The sequence below is a fragment of the Bos taurus genome, chromosome 15, assembly GCF_002263795.3.
Source record: "Bos taurus isolate L1 Dominette 01449 registration number 42190680 breed Hereford chromosome 15, ARS-UCD2.0, whole genome shotgun sequence".
Taxonomy (NCBI): Eukaryota; Metazoa; Chordata; class Mammalia; order Artiodactyla; family Bovidae; genus Bos; species Bos taurus.
In genome coordinates, this window is record NC_037342.1 from 44,670,404 (window position 1) to 44,685,701 (window position 15,298).

At 38.7% G+C, this 15,298-nt stretch overlaps 1 long non-coding RNA gene across 1 annotated transcript; it reads right to left on the reverse strand.

Annotated features, from left to right (window-relative positions):
* Window positions 1-317: 317 nt before the first annotated feature.
* LOC112441570 (uncharacterized) lies at window positions 318-3,950 on the reverse strand. Its single transcript, XR_003029382.2, has 3 exons — window positions 3,480-3,950; window positions 3,073-3,152; window positions 318-849 (listed from the first exon to the last, which is right to left on the reverse strand). It is a non-coding gene; the product is annotated as an uncharacterized lncRNA (long non-coding RNA).
* Window positions 3,951-15,298: the final 11,348 nt, after the last annotated feature.

Genomic DNA, 15,298 nt, shown 5'->3' on the forward strand with positions numbered 1-15,298 from the left:
TACATCTCTTTTCTTTTCTTTTTAGTTTTTCTTTTTTCTAAAATTATCTCTTGGGCAGAGTTGCCCAGGAGGTGCCAATTATTGGTCATTTCAAAGAAGTAGATTTCTCCCCTTTAACTATACTAGTTTTCTATAATTCATATCTTTATATGGTTTAGTGTACTTACTGTTTTTGCTATATTATTGTCAGTATTTTCTAGGCCTTTTCATTGAATATTTTTGTATCATTCTCATTTTAAAATTATTACTGTTAAGGCTACAAAAATTTTTCAGCTTGCCACATGGAATAAATAGCTACATGCAATGCTTTCCTTTGATGACAATGACTTATTTCTAATTATTCCATAAATTAGAGGTTATTTTTAAAACTCAGGTCATTTATGAATTGTGTTTATTTCCATGTGCTTAAAACCTTTGTTTTTCTTTCTGTTATCAATTTTTGGTTTTATTTTGGTGAAATGCTCTATGATTTTTGTTTTTTTGAGCTTTATTGATATCTTTGTATATATGATATATGATCAACTAAAGCCTAATATGTGATCAACTTATGTACGTGTGTTATAGGCATTTGAAGAGCATGTGTTTTCCCACTGGGATCTTAAGCACAGACACTCATACACATGCATTCACACATACATCTGATGTTTCCTGCTTCAGCATAATGTCACAGTGTCCAAATGACTGCTTCATCATTTGCTTGCTGCCCCTTGCTGGCCCAGCAGGAGCTCAGATGCTTTTGTCTTGCTGTTGACCTTGACAGCCTCTCTGATCATCTTGTTAACTCCAGTGCCTCATCAGGGATCGCTTCTGTTGCAGACAGGCCTTGATTGCTGTTGGAACCTGAATGGTCTGGGAAGTTCAAAACAAAAATGGAGTTGGGTGGAGAGATTCTGGAAATGTTGGCTTGAATTGCTAAAGCTTGGTATTGATTCTATTTGATAGGTCATGAGATATTAGGAGGAAAGAACAACCAAAAATAATACATCATTTATGACCATTATGGAAACCAGTCAGTTTACAGAAAAACTGATTCTAATAGTTTTTTTTTTTTTTTAGTTGATTTTCTTGGGCTTCACAGGCATCATTGGCAAATAATGATAATTTAAAGCTTTTTCTTCAGTACTCAGTCTCATAAGTTTGACGATGGCTAAAATTTCAGAGACTTTTCTAAGTCTCAAGGAATAAGAGAAGTGCAGCTGAGGTCTAGGTTACAGCAGCAAGCACCCCTACCCATACCCCGACTCTGGCTGCTTCTAGTGCTCTGGCATCATGGAGAATTTGAACCAGTTTTGTGTTCTCCAGATATAGCCAGAGCTCAATAACTTACTTCCTAGGAGTTCATTTAAAGATGACATGATTGGGGAGATAGGTTACCTCTAACAAAGATTATTCTTTTTATTTTTTTTAATTTAATTTTATTTTTAAACTTTACAATATTGTATTGGTTCTGCCATATATCGAAATGAATCCAACTCAGGCATACATATGTTCCCCATCCTGAACCCTCCTCCCTCATCCTTCCCCATACCATCCCTCTGGGTCGTCCCAGTGCACCAGCCCCAAGCATCCAGTATCGTGCATCGAACCTGGACTGGTGACTGGTTTCATATATGACATTATACATATTTCAATGCCATTCTCCCAAATCATCTCACCCTCTCCCTCTCCCACAGAGTCCAAAAGACTGTTCTATACATCAGTGTCTCTTTTGCTGTCTCGTATACAGGGTTATTGTTACCATCTTTCTAAATTCCATATATATGCATTCGTATACTGTATTCATTGGTTCCATCTACCAGTGACCCCAAGAAAATACACCCCAGCGCCACTGAGTTTCATCCACCTCATTAGAACTGATTCAAATGTATTCTTTTTAATGGCTGAGTAATACTCCATTGTGTATATGTACCACAGCTTTCTTATCCATTCATCTCCTGATGGACATCTAGGTTGCTTCCATGTCCTGGCTATTATAAACAGTGCTGCAGTTAACATTGGGGTACACGTGTCTCTTTCCCTTCTGGTTTACTCAGTGTGTATGCCCAGCAGTGGGATTGCTGGATCATAAGGCAGTTCTATTTCCAGTTTTTAAAGGAATCTCCACACTGTTCTCCATAGTGGCTGTACTAGTTTGCATTCCCACCAACAGTGTAAGAGGGTTCCCTTTTCTCCACACCCTCTCCAGCATTTATTACTTGTAGACTTTTGGATTGCAGCCATTATGACTGGCATGAAATGGTACCTCATAGTGGTTTTGATTTGCATTTCTCTTATAATGAGTGATGTTGAGCATCTTTTCATGTGTTTGTTAGCCATCTGTATGTCTTCTTTGGAGAAATGTCTATTTAGTTCTTTGGCCCATTTTTTGATTGGGTCATTTATTTTTCTGGAATTGAGCTATAGGAGTTGCTTGTTTATTTTTGAGATTAGTTGTTTGTCAGTTGCTTCATTTGCTATTATTTTCTCCCATTCTAAAGGCTGTCTTTTCACCTTGTTTATAGTTTCCTTTAACAAAGATTATTCTGATCAGGGAGAATTTCTTATCAAACCAACTCAGAGAAGATTGCAGCCCCTCCACATTGGAGGAGGTCATCAAAAGGGATATGACCACAAGTTGACCCTGGACTAGAGACTTGGACCTTGGCAATTGGAAGTTCCTCATCCCCTCCCCTGGTGGCTAAGACAGTAAAGAATCTGCCTGCAATTTGGGAGACCTGGGTTTGATCCCTGGGTCAGGAAGTCCGCTAGAGACTTTCTGGGGAATGGCAACCCACTCCAGGATTCTTGCCTGGAGAATTCCATGGACAGAGGAGCTTGGTGTGCTACAGTCCATAGGGTTTCAAAGAGTTGGACATGACTGAGCCACTAACACTTTCACTTTCATCCTCTCCTCTGTCCTTGGAATGTAGGAGCCAGTTTCAAAGACACAGATGTGAGAGCAATGCCTTGTTGAGAATATCTAGATGGTATATCTGAATAAACCCAACTAAAGCCTCTTTTAAGATTGTAGTGGCAGTAGCCCTAGACAAGCCTCATATGTAATTTCCCTTGCTTGTTAAAACAGTAACCTACCAATCTGTGATGGGTCCCTTTCTTTTGCTTCTCTTCGCCATCACAAATGACATCTGGATGCCCTTGGATTCTTCTCGTCTCTTAGCCAGGGATTGCAGGAAATAGAAGGCACATTCATGGGGATTTTGAAGATCACTGAATGAAGGGACTATTTACCAAGGTAAAGGGGAAGTTAAGGGGACCCACAAAGAATGTTGTGATTCAGAGACTAGGAAAGGCATTAACTAAAAATAAAGCTATTAACACCGATAGACAAGAAATGGTAAAAAGGAATGAGACCAGAGACCAGTGAAGGCTGGAGCTGTAGAGCTGTGGCAGAGGGTTGCCTGACAGGAGCACCAGTTGTAGTGAGACAGGCACTGTCAGAACCATAGTGCTAGGGCAGGGGGGAAGTCAGACACACCTACCCTGGCCTCTCTCCCCCACCCTCTTATCTTCTGCTAGTGCCTTAGATCAGCTGGATCCAATCAAAAGTAGACATCCAGGAGCCTAAATGATGCAGTGTGGTGTGTCCACAGCCCATTGGGACACAGAGCAGAGTAGAGAAGGGCAAGAATAGATTGCTGTGAGGTCATAAAGAGAATATCAAGTACATACACTGATGTTTATTTCAATGAGTTGGGGCCAGGGTGCAGGATATGTTTTGTATAATATTGTTGTTGCTGTTCAGTTGCCAAGTTGTGTCCGCCTCTTTGCAACCCCACAGACTGCAGCATGCCAGGCTTCCCTGTCCCTCACCATCTCTCAGAGTTTGCCCAAGTTTATGTCCATTGCTTTGGCGATGCCATCCAACCATCTCATCCTCTGTCATCCCTTTCTCCTCCTGCCTTCAATGTTTCCCAGCATCAGGGTCTTTTCCAATGAGTCGGCTTTTCCCATCAAGTGGCCAAAGTATTGGAGTTTCAGGTTCAGCGTCAGTCCTTCCAATGAGTATTCAGGGTTGGTTTCCTTTAAGATTGGTTTGATTTCCCTGCTGACCAAGGGACTCTCATGAGTCTTCTCCAGACCACAGTTTGAAAGCATCAATTCTTGGGTTCCCTGCCTTCTCTATGGTCCAGCTCTCACAGCCGTACATGACTACTGGAAAGACCACAGCCTTGACCATGTAGATCTTTGTCAGCAAAGTGATGTCTTTGCTTTTTAACACACTGTCTAGATTTGTCATAGCTTTCCTGCCAAGAAACAATAGTCTTCTAATTTCATGGCTGCAGTCACCACCTGCAATGATTTTAGAGCCCAAGAAGAGTAAAGCTGTGACTGCTTCCACCTTTTCCCCTTCTATTTGCTATGAAATGATGGGACTAAGATCATGGAAGTTTTTTAATAGTTTTAAGCTGGCTTTTTCACTCTCCTCCTTCACCCTCATCAAGAGGTTCTTTAGTTCCTCTTCACTTTCTGCCATTAGAGTGGTATCATCTGCATATCTGAGGTTGTTGATGTTTCTTCTGGCAGTCTTAATTTCAGCTTGTAACTCATCCGGCCTGGCATTTCTCATGATGTACTTTATATTTAAGTTAAATAAACAGCCTTGTCATACTACTTTCTCAATCCCAAACCAGTCAGTTGCCCCATACAAGGTTCTAACTATTGCTTCTTGACCAGCATACAGGTTTCTCAGAAGACAGATAAGATGGTCTGTTATTTTCATCTCTTTAAGAGTTTTCCACAGTTTGTTATGACCCACACAGGCAAAGGCTTTAGTGTAGTCAATGAAACAGAGGTAGATGTTTTTCTGGAATTCCCTTGCTTTCTCTATGATCCAGTGAATGCTGGCAATTTGATCTCTGGCTCCTCTGCCTTTTCTAAACCCAGCTTGGACATCTAGAAGTTCTCAGTGCATGTAATGCTGAAGCCTAGCTTGAAGGATTTTGAGCATAACCTTACAAGCATGGGAGATGAGTTCTATTGTTCTGTGGTTTGAACATTCTTTAACACAGCTCTTCTTGGGAATTGAGATGAATATACTGTATTAGAAATCATAGTACCTGAGCAAGAGAATCAACTCAGTACTGCTGTTCTTTGATGGCAATTGTGGATGTGAAAGACATGAGCCAACAGAGATAAAATAATAGTTAAAACTTCAATTTATGTGAACTTCATGTATTTGTATACTAAGAACATTTAGCCTTCATTTTTTAACGAGCATATTAAAAATTTGAATTTGGCTATTTTATAGCATATGCTGCTGCTGCTAAGTCACTTCAGTCGTGTCCGACTCTTAGCGACCCCATGGACTGCAGCCCACCAGGCTCCTCCATCCATGGGATTTTCCAGGCAAGAGTACTGGAGTGGGGTGCCATTGCCTTCTCCGATTTTATAGCATATAGAGCATTTTAAATTATGTTATTAAACTTGAAATTTTTACCTTCGTGATTCTGCCTTTAATAACATGCTTAGAAAGTATTATCCTACTCCAAAGGATTTATAAATTTCACCTAGTAATTGAGTATTTTTGTATATTTATATTATATAATTATCTGTATATATGTGTGTTATATATAAAATATACAATAAATTGGAGACCCTCTCAAACAAGAGGAATGGAACACTGATACATGCAACAGCACAGATGAACCTTGAAGATGTAATGCTCAGGGAAAGAAACTGTACACAAAAGATCATATACTGCTTGATTCCACTGGCATGTCATGTCCAGGCCTTTGTGATCCCTGGACTGTAACCTGCCAGGCTTCTTTGTCCATAGAATTTTCCAGGCAAGAATACTGGAGTGGGTTGAATTTCCTTCTCCAATACAATAAATTAGATACTCATTATTTTATTGACTTGTGAGTACTTTTTATACAATATGAATATCAGATTGATTGCATAGAATTCAAACATTTTTCACAACTGGTTGCCTTATCATATCTTTATATTATGTCATATATTTGTAAAACACATGTGATTCAAATATGTCATCATTTTCCTTTATGAATTCAAGTCTCTGTCATCTTAGAAAAGAATGTTTCCTACCTAAATACATTGAAATATTGAATAAAGTTTTCTTCATTTGCTATGCCTTTAGAGCCAGTTTCAGAGACTTGAAAAAATTTTTTTCAAAATATATTGTTTTCACCAGTTTTACTGGGGCATGGGCCTTTGGAGCTCCTCATGCTGCCCTATGGGAAGTAAAATTCCTCTTGTGGTAGTTTTTATTTGCATTTCATTGATGGCTAATGGTACTAAGCATTTTTTCATATGCTGATTGACCATGGGCATATTTTCTTAATCAGGGAAACATCTATTCAAAAACTTTGCTTATTTAAAAAAAAATTTTGCTTATTTTAAAAATTGCTATTCATTTTTATTTTTCAGTTGTAAAGCTTTCTTGTATTTTCTGGATATAAGACCTTCTTCATATGATATATGGTTTGCATGTATTTTCTCCCATTCTTTGGTTGAGTTTTCATTTTATTGATAGTGTCCCTTAATGTTCAAAGGTTTTTAGTTTTGATGAAGCTGTATTTATTACTTATTTATTTATTTTTGGTTGCTTGTGCTTTAGGTGTCATATCTAAGAAATCGTTGCCTAATCCAAGATTGCAAAGACTTATACCTATGTTTTCTACTAAGGTTTTTACTTTTAGCTCTTGCATATAAGTATTTGGCTCATTTCAAGTTAATATTTGTACATAGTATGAGGTAGATGTTCTAGTTCATTCTTTTGTATAAGAAGATCCAGTTATGTAAGGTGATTTATTGTAATTTTATTAAAATTATTTAGCTATCTAAATTAAATAGGTGAGAATTATATATTGCAATATTAAATTTTCTCACTGTGGACTATGATACATCATCTCTATTTATTCATAGTTGAGGAGACAGTAGACAGGGTCATTTTTGGATAAATCAAGAAAATAGTGATGTAACAAATGTTAGAGTTTTGTGGTGGCCAGTAAAAGTATCGAAGGAGATTATTGCCTTTCAGCTTCCTACTCTGCTGTGCTTCTGCAACTCTTGACACCATGTGCTTGGTTTAGTTTTCAAATTAAAATGAAATTAAATGAAATTAAAGTGAAGCAATACATAAAAATAAAAGTATATATGCACTGTGACTTAGCAATTCTACTTTTAGGAATCTTATTCCAGAACATTTGTTATCCAACTGTTTACTGCAGCAATATTTGGAATAATAAAAAATTATTCATAGGCAAATGACTAAATAAATTGTGGTATTTCCATGCTATATCCTGTGTCCTGTGTAATTGGAATCATTTAGTCCTCCCCACCTTCCAGTCTTGGCCCAAGAAATAAGAATATTTATCCTATAAAAGTGAATGTTGGCAAAAATGGTTTGCACATTTCCCTCTCTCTCCTAATGACACATGGAAGTTTGAGAATTTTGTATGACTTATCTGATTGGTGAGATTAGAGAAGACTGGATTAATCCTTTATTTGTTCCTTCTTAGATCCATGCAGGTTCTCTTGTATCTCTGCAGTAAGTCTTCTAGGTAAGCTCTTCCTCTATGGGAAAGAACTGCAGAGGTCTAACTGATTTCATATATATATATATGTATTTATTTATAAACATATTTTGGCTGTGCCAAATATGTTTGGCACATATTTGTGGGTTGTGGGATCTTAGTTTCTGGACCAGGGACCAAACCTGGGCCCCTGCAATGGAATTGCAGAGTTGTAATTAGTGGAGCACCAAGGAATTCCCTGGCTATATTTGTATATTTAGTTGGGCTTCTCTAATTCAGCCTTATAAACCATTCAGATTCAAAATTCAGTGAAAAAAGCAAGACACATGTATAAGTATATATATATATATACACACACATATATATATTATGTGTATATTTGCACATTTATAGATTATATTAGATATCATATATTTAACAAAATTAGATTTGCATATCAAGTACATATTTATATAAAGCAGAAGTTTATATAAAGGAAATATGTATACCAGTTTGTGAACTTTTGTTAAAAGTAACTCTTGTGAAGTAATAGTAGGAGGGAGTAAGAGAAATTTTTACTTTTTATCTCAGTGTATTGCTAGAATATTTTAGTTTTTACAATACTGTGTTAATTAATATAATTTTTTAAAGATTGAAGAAGAAAGCCCTGGAGGAAAACACATAAAATTTTAATGGTGGTTCTAAGAAGTGAGACTGTGAGAGGCCGTATTACTTACTTTGTGCTGTTCGTGTTGTTTAGTTGCTAAGTTGTGGTCTACTTTTGTGACCCTATGGAGTACAGCCCACCAGCTCCTCTGTCCATGGGATTTCCCAGGAAAGAATACTGGAGTGGGTTGCCATTTCCTTCTCCAGGGGATCTTCCAGGCCCAGGGGCTGAACCTGCATCTTCTTCATTGGCAGGCAGATTCTATATCACTGAGTCACCAGGGAAGCCCCACTACTTGGTGGTGGTTTGGTAGGTTAGTTGCTAAGAGGTGCCCAACTCACGACCCCATGGACTGTAGCTTACCAGACTCCTCTGTCCACGGAATTCTCCAAGCAAGGATGTTGGAGTGGGTTGCTGTTTCCTTCTCCAATTACTTACTTGTTTATGCTTAATATTTTAAAACAATAACTGTAGTTTTTTAAACAATAATTGAAATATATTAATACCTTCTTCTCATTTTAGGGGACCGCTAGCTGCTGTTTAATTGCATTGTTTGTTACATTTTGGGAATGTTTCAGTGTTTAAGTTTTAATTAACATGTTGCTATTTTAGTTTCGGTTTCAATTATATTAACCTGAGTACTTACTCATAACCCCCTGAAGCGAACCTTACCTGATCATGGTGTTGAGTGTTAATACATTGTTGAATTCAAGTGCCACATATTGGATTTAGAACCTCTGGATCTGTATTTATAACTGAGATGGACTATAGTGTATATGTGTGTGTGTGCATGTCATTAAGGTTATGATAGTCTTAAAGAATAGATTTGGAAATTATGTAAATAAAACTGCCACACCTCCCACTCTTTTGTTATTTTTAATAGTGGGATATGACTAGCATTATACTTAGTTCAAGTGTCAAGCACTGTGTTCTTATCAGTTCAGTTCAGTTGCCCAGTCGTGTCTGACTCTTTGTGGTCCATGGACTGCAGCATGCCAGGCCTCTGATGCTGGGAGGGATTGGGAGCAGGAGGAGAAGGGGATGACAGACGATGAGATGGCTGGATGGCATCACTGACTCGATGGACGTGAGTTTGAGTGAACTCCAGGAGTTGGTGATGGACAGGGAGGCCTGGCATGCAGTGATTCATGGGGTCACAAAGAGTTGGACATGACTGAGTGACTGAACTGAACTGAACTGAACTGAGAGAGAAAGGACTGGCTTTTCGCTGATCACCATAAAGCGTATCAGTTGAAAACCTTCCCTATGCACGCAGAGTTGCTAAACAACATTGCAGTGCCTGACTTTTAAGGACAGACCTTAGTGGGCAATCAGGCACAGGAGACCATCCTCTATGAAGGAGAAGTCAAGAGTAACAAATATGAAGAAAGTCTTTGGGGGAAATGGAGATGATGCAGGATCAGAGGAAACTGAGACAATATTGCATTTGTAAAATAAGAACATAAAACTTTAAAAAAGTAATGACTTGAAAATAAGAGTAATCTGGTACACATTAATAATCATTGAAAAGAATATCAATAGAAAGATTGAAAAATAAAGATTAGTAAATTTTTCAGGAAGAAGGGCAGAAAGACAGTTAAGAAAAAAGAGTAGTGATAGAGAACCATATGATGAGTTGCAACAGTTTCAATACTAATTTGAAAAACAGAAAACAAAGAGGAAAAATTATTTCAGAAATTATTCAGGAATATCCCAATGGTAAGAATGTGAATTTTCAGATTGAAATGATTCTTTAGATAAGAAACTCGCACTTAGGAACAACATTGTAAAATATTAGAATAGAATGTGAATATTATGGACTTTGACAATGCAAGGATAAATTTGAAGATGATCATTTTGGGGAGGAAGAATGGAGGGGAGCACAGGGGTGTCAATATCTTCATTTAAAAATGAAGCATCAGACTATGTGAAGCAAGAAATAAAATCGTTAGTCAATGTTACAAAAGTATCAATGGAGGATGGAGAAAAAGGCAATAATTGGGAATAAGTGACATTTTATTGTCAGAGCAGAAGTTCATAGAAAATGCTTTAAATGGATAAATTAATAAATGGTCAGTCAGTCAGTCAGTCAGTTGAGTCGCTCAGTCGTGTCCAACTCTCTTGCGACCCCATGAATCACAGCATGCCAGGTCTCCCTGTCTGTCACCAACTCCTGGAGTTCACACAAACTCACATCCATCGAGTCAGAGATGCCATCCAGCCATCTCATCCTCTGTCGTCCCCTTCTCCTCCTGCCCCCAATCCCTCCCAGCATCAGAGTCTTTTCCAATGAGTCAACTCTTCGCATGAGGTGGCCAAAGTACTGGAGTTTCAGCTTTAGCATCATTCCTTCCAAAGATATCCCAGGACTGATCTCCTTCAGAATGGACTGGTTGGAGCTCCTTGCAGTCCAAGGGACTCTCAAGAGTCTTCTCCAACACCACAGTTCAAAAGCATCAATTCTTCGGTGCTCAGCCTTCTTCACAGTCCATACATGACCACTGGAAAAACCATAGCCATATTATTTAGAAATATGATATTAGTCACCAGAAATGTAGCTTAAACAGAAATTGTTGCTTCTGAGTAATAGAAAAGTGGTGAATTAAAAGAACTCTTGCTTATAAACATGTGCATGGGTAACTTTGAAATATGTGTGTATCGTTATTATACATATATGTTAAGATCTTCAGTTTTAATACATTTATATAACATTATAAAGAGTTAATAGCAAAAAAAAAAAAAAAGAGTTAATAGCTTAGAGACCTAGCTCTCTCTTTCTATATATAATTGATATATGATAAGGATGGTGTATGTGTCGCTACTGATTTTGCCGGATTCTGAGCCGCTGCCCCACCCCCATGCCTTTCTGGGACGTGATAACTCTCCAGTGATATTAGCCCTGTGTGTGCCCCCCCATCTCTTGTTGCTTTCTCTTAATATTGGCCACACCACCATTGTACAGCTGCCTTCATTAAGCTATCTTCAGCCACTCTCTGTGTGTCCTTCCTGATCTTGACTTTATGCAAGAAGAAACGAAAACTGAGAAAGAGGATATATGTAGATAAAACTATGCAAGTCGCTACCCCAAGTTTGGGAAATGTTCAGTCTTTCTAACCACACCATTTCACATAGTGAAAAAAAAGAACATTTTTTTAAAAAATCCATCAAATTGAGTTCTATTAAATTAAAAGACGCTTACTCCTTGGAAGGAAAGTTATGACCAACCTACATAGCATATTCAAAAGCAGAGACATTACTTTGCCAACAAAGGTTCGTCTAGTCAAGGCTATCGTTTTTCCTGTGGTCATGTATGGATGTGAGAGTTGGACTGTGAAGTAGGCTGAGCGTTGAAGAATGGATGCTTTTGAACTGTGGTGTTGGAGAAGACTCTTGAGAGTCCCTTGGACTGAAAGGAGATCCAACCAGTCCATTCTGAAGGAGATCAGCCCTGGGATTTCTTTGGAAGGAATGATGCTAAAGCTGAAACTCCAGTACTTTGGCCACCTCATGCAAAGAGTTGACTCATTGGAAAAGACTCTGATGCTGGGAGGGATTGGGGGCAGGAGGAGAAGGGGATGACAGAGGATGAGATGGCTGGATGGCATCACTGACTCGATGGATGTGAGTCTGGGTGAACTCTGGGAATTGGTGATGGACAGGGAGGCCTGGCGTGCTGTGATTCATGGGGTTGCAAAGAGTTGGACACAACTGAGTGACTGATCTGATCTGTACCCTACAATGTTATTAATAACAGTGGAAGAGATGGAAATGAACCAAGTGAATTATAATAAATGGCATATGAAAAATTTAAAAATCTACATAATGAATAGATAATGCAGTCATTTAGAATTATTTTCATGATTTGATAGAATCCACGGAATGTATAGTCCATGGGGTTGCAGAGTTGGAATGAGGTCTGTGACATTGTACAGGAGACAGGGATCAAGACCATCCCCATGGAAAAGAAATGCAAAAAAGCAAAATGGCTGTCTGGGGAGGCCTTACAAATAGCTGTGAAAAGAAGAGAAGCAAAAAGCAAAGGAGAAAAGGAAAGATATAAGCATCTGAATGCAGAGTTCCAACAAATAGCAAGAAGAGATAAGAAAGCCTTCCTCAGTGATCAATGCAAAGAAATAGAGGAAAACAACAGAATGGGAAAGACTAGAGATCTCTTCAAGAAAATTAGAGATACCAGGGGGATATTTCATGCAAAGATGGGCTCGATAAAGGACAGAAATGGTATGGTCCTAACAGAAGCAGAAGATATTAAGAAGAGATGGCAAGAATACACAGAAGAACTGTACAAAAAAGATCTTCATGACCCAGATAATCACGATGGTGTGATCACTGACCTAGAGCCAGACATCCTGGAATGTGAAGTCAAGTGGGCCTTAGGAAGCATCAGTATGAACAAAGCTAGTGGAGGTGATGGAATTCCAGTTGATCTATTTCAAATCCTGAAAGATGATGCTGTGAAAGTGCTGCACTCAATATGCCAGCAAATTTGGAAAAGTTAGCAGTGGCCACAGGACTGGAAAAGGTCAGTTTTCATTCCAATCCCAAAGAAAGGCAATGCCAAAGAACGCTCAAACTACTGCACAATTGCACTCATCTCACATGCTAGTAAAGTAATGCTCAAAATTCTCCAAGCCAGGCTTGAGCAATATGTGAACCGTGAACTTCCTGGTGTTCAAGCTGGTTTTAGAAAAGGCAGAGGAACCAGAGATCAAATTGCCAATATCCACTGGATCATGGAAAAAGCAAGAGAGTTCCAGAAAAGCATCTATTTCTGCTTTATTGACTATGCCAAAGCCTTTGACTGTGTGGATCACAATAAACTGTGGGAAATTCTGAAAGAGATGGGAATACCAGACCATCTGACCTGCCTCTTGAGAAATCTGTATGCAGGTCAGGAAGCAACAGTTAGAACTGGACATGGGACAACAGACTGGTTCCAAATAGGAAAAGGAGTACGTCAAGGCTGTATATTGTCACCCTGCTTATTTAACTTCTATGCAGGGTACATCATGAGAAATGCTGGGCTGGAAGAAACACAAGCTGGAATCAAGATTGCCAGGAGAAATATCAATAACCTCAGATATGCAGATGACAACGCCCTTATGGCAGAAAGTGAAGGGGAACTAAAAAGCCTCTCGATGAAAGTGAAAGAGGAGAGTGAAAAAGTTGGCTTAAAGCTCAACATTCAGAAAACTAAGATTATGGCATCCGGTCCCATCACTTCATGGGAAATAGATGAGGAAACAGTGGAAACAGTGTCAGACTTTATTTTGGGAGCTCCAAAATCACTGCAGATGGTGACTGCAGCCATGAAATTAAAAGACGCTTACTCCTTGGAAGGAAAGTTATGACCAACCTAGATAGCATATTGAAAAGCAGAGACATTACTTTGCCAACAAAGGTCCGTCTAGTCAAGGCTATGGTTTTTCCTGTGGTCATGTACGGATGTGAGAGTTGGACTGTGAAGAAGGCTGAGCGCCGAAGAATTGATGCTTTTGAACTGTGATGTTGGAGAAGACTCTTGAGAGTCCCTTGGATTGCAAGGAGATCCAACCAGTCCATTCTGAAGGAGATCAGCCCTGGAATTTCTTTGGAAGGAATGATGCTGAAGCTGAAACTCCAGTACTTTGGCCATCTCATGCGAAGAGTTGACTCATTGGAAAAGACTCTGATGCTGGGAGAGATTAGGAGTGGGAGGAAAAGGGGACAACAGAGGATGAGATGGCTGGATGGCATCACTGATTCGATGGACGTGAGTCTGAGTGAACTCCAGGAGTTGGTGATGGACAGGGAGGCCTGGCGTGCTGCGATTCATGGGGTTGCAAAGAGTCGGACACGACTGAGCGACTGAACTGAACTGAACTGAGCAACTTTCACAAGATAATGTAAAGTAATATAGCAGGATATAAAAGAGTACATAAATTTATATGTCACCTAATCTGTGCTTAGAGCTGACAGTCACTTCCTCGGATTAAAACTGAGCCTCTCCTCTAGGACTATAGCACTGCTAGGTCTTCCTGAATTTCCCAACAGATATAAAAGTAGAAAACTATACTAAAAATAAATAAATGAATAAATATGTTATTCTTATCCTGAAACACATCACAGAGTCCCAGACTTAGACAAAACTGCTCCACTGCATGTCATATCTGCAGAGAGAATGGCTGATTATGTCTTTGAGATGCTGTCTCACTTTTTGTGAGTCACTCACTCAAAAGTGAATTTTATGTGAACCACACGGTCAATATCTTAAATTAGACTATTCCAAACATGTACTACTAATTTTATAAAACTCCTTTCAGCTGATTTTATCTACTGTTGTACCAGAAATATGAATTTAATTTTATTTATGTTATATACATATTTTAGAAAAAAAATGGAAGGAATGAATCAATATTATTTGCAATGGGTTCTTCTGGCCTGATGAGATTACAGGTCATTTATATCATTTAAAATACTTTCTCATATATTCAAGTATTCTCTAATGAGCATGGTTAACTATTATGAGATAAAACTCTGAGAAATATAGAAAAGAAATTCAGAGTAACTGAGGGGCTTGGGTGTGGTAAAGCCAAGAGAAAGAGGAAAGGCATTTCTTTAGCCTCTGTCACTACACAATCCCTGCTCGTCATTTTTGTCCCACTCACAGTGAGTTTGGGTCATTTCTCTTCTTTACTCTCTGTTTTGGTTTTCCTTTCTCTCTTCTTTCCTTTTTCTTTGTTTGATTCTTTTTTCTTTTCACTTGCACGGTAATGTTTTCTTTTCATGCCACTCGCACCCCCCCCCCCCCAACTCCTTCATTCCATTCCATTTTCTGGCTGTGAAGAGCCTCAGTAAGTGAGAAAAAAAAGAAGTCCATGCACTAAATTGCTTGATCTCTTATTCTATAATCTGCCAGATTGGAGTGGCCACACTTACGTGGAGAGTGGGCATTTTTTTAATGCTTATCATGTGCCAGGTGCTGCTGGAAGTGCTTTATACATACTGTCTCATTTATCCTCAGTAAACCTATGAAGTTGGTACTATCACTGACCCTATTTTATGAAATTGAAATAGGAGTTTGCTCAAACTCATGTCCATTGAGTTGGTGATGCCATCCAACCATATCATTCTTTGTTGCCCCCTTCTCCTCCTGCCT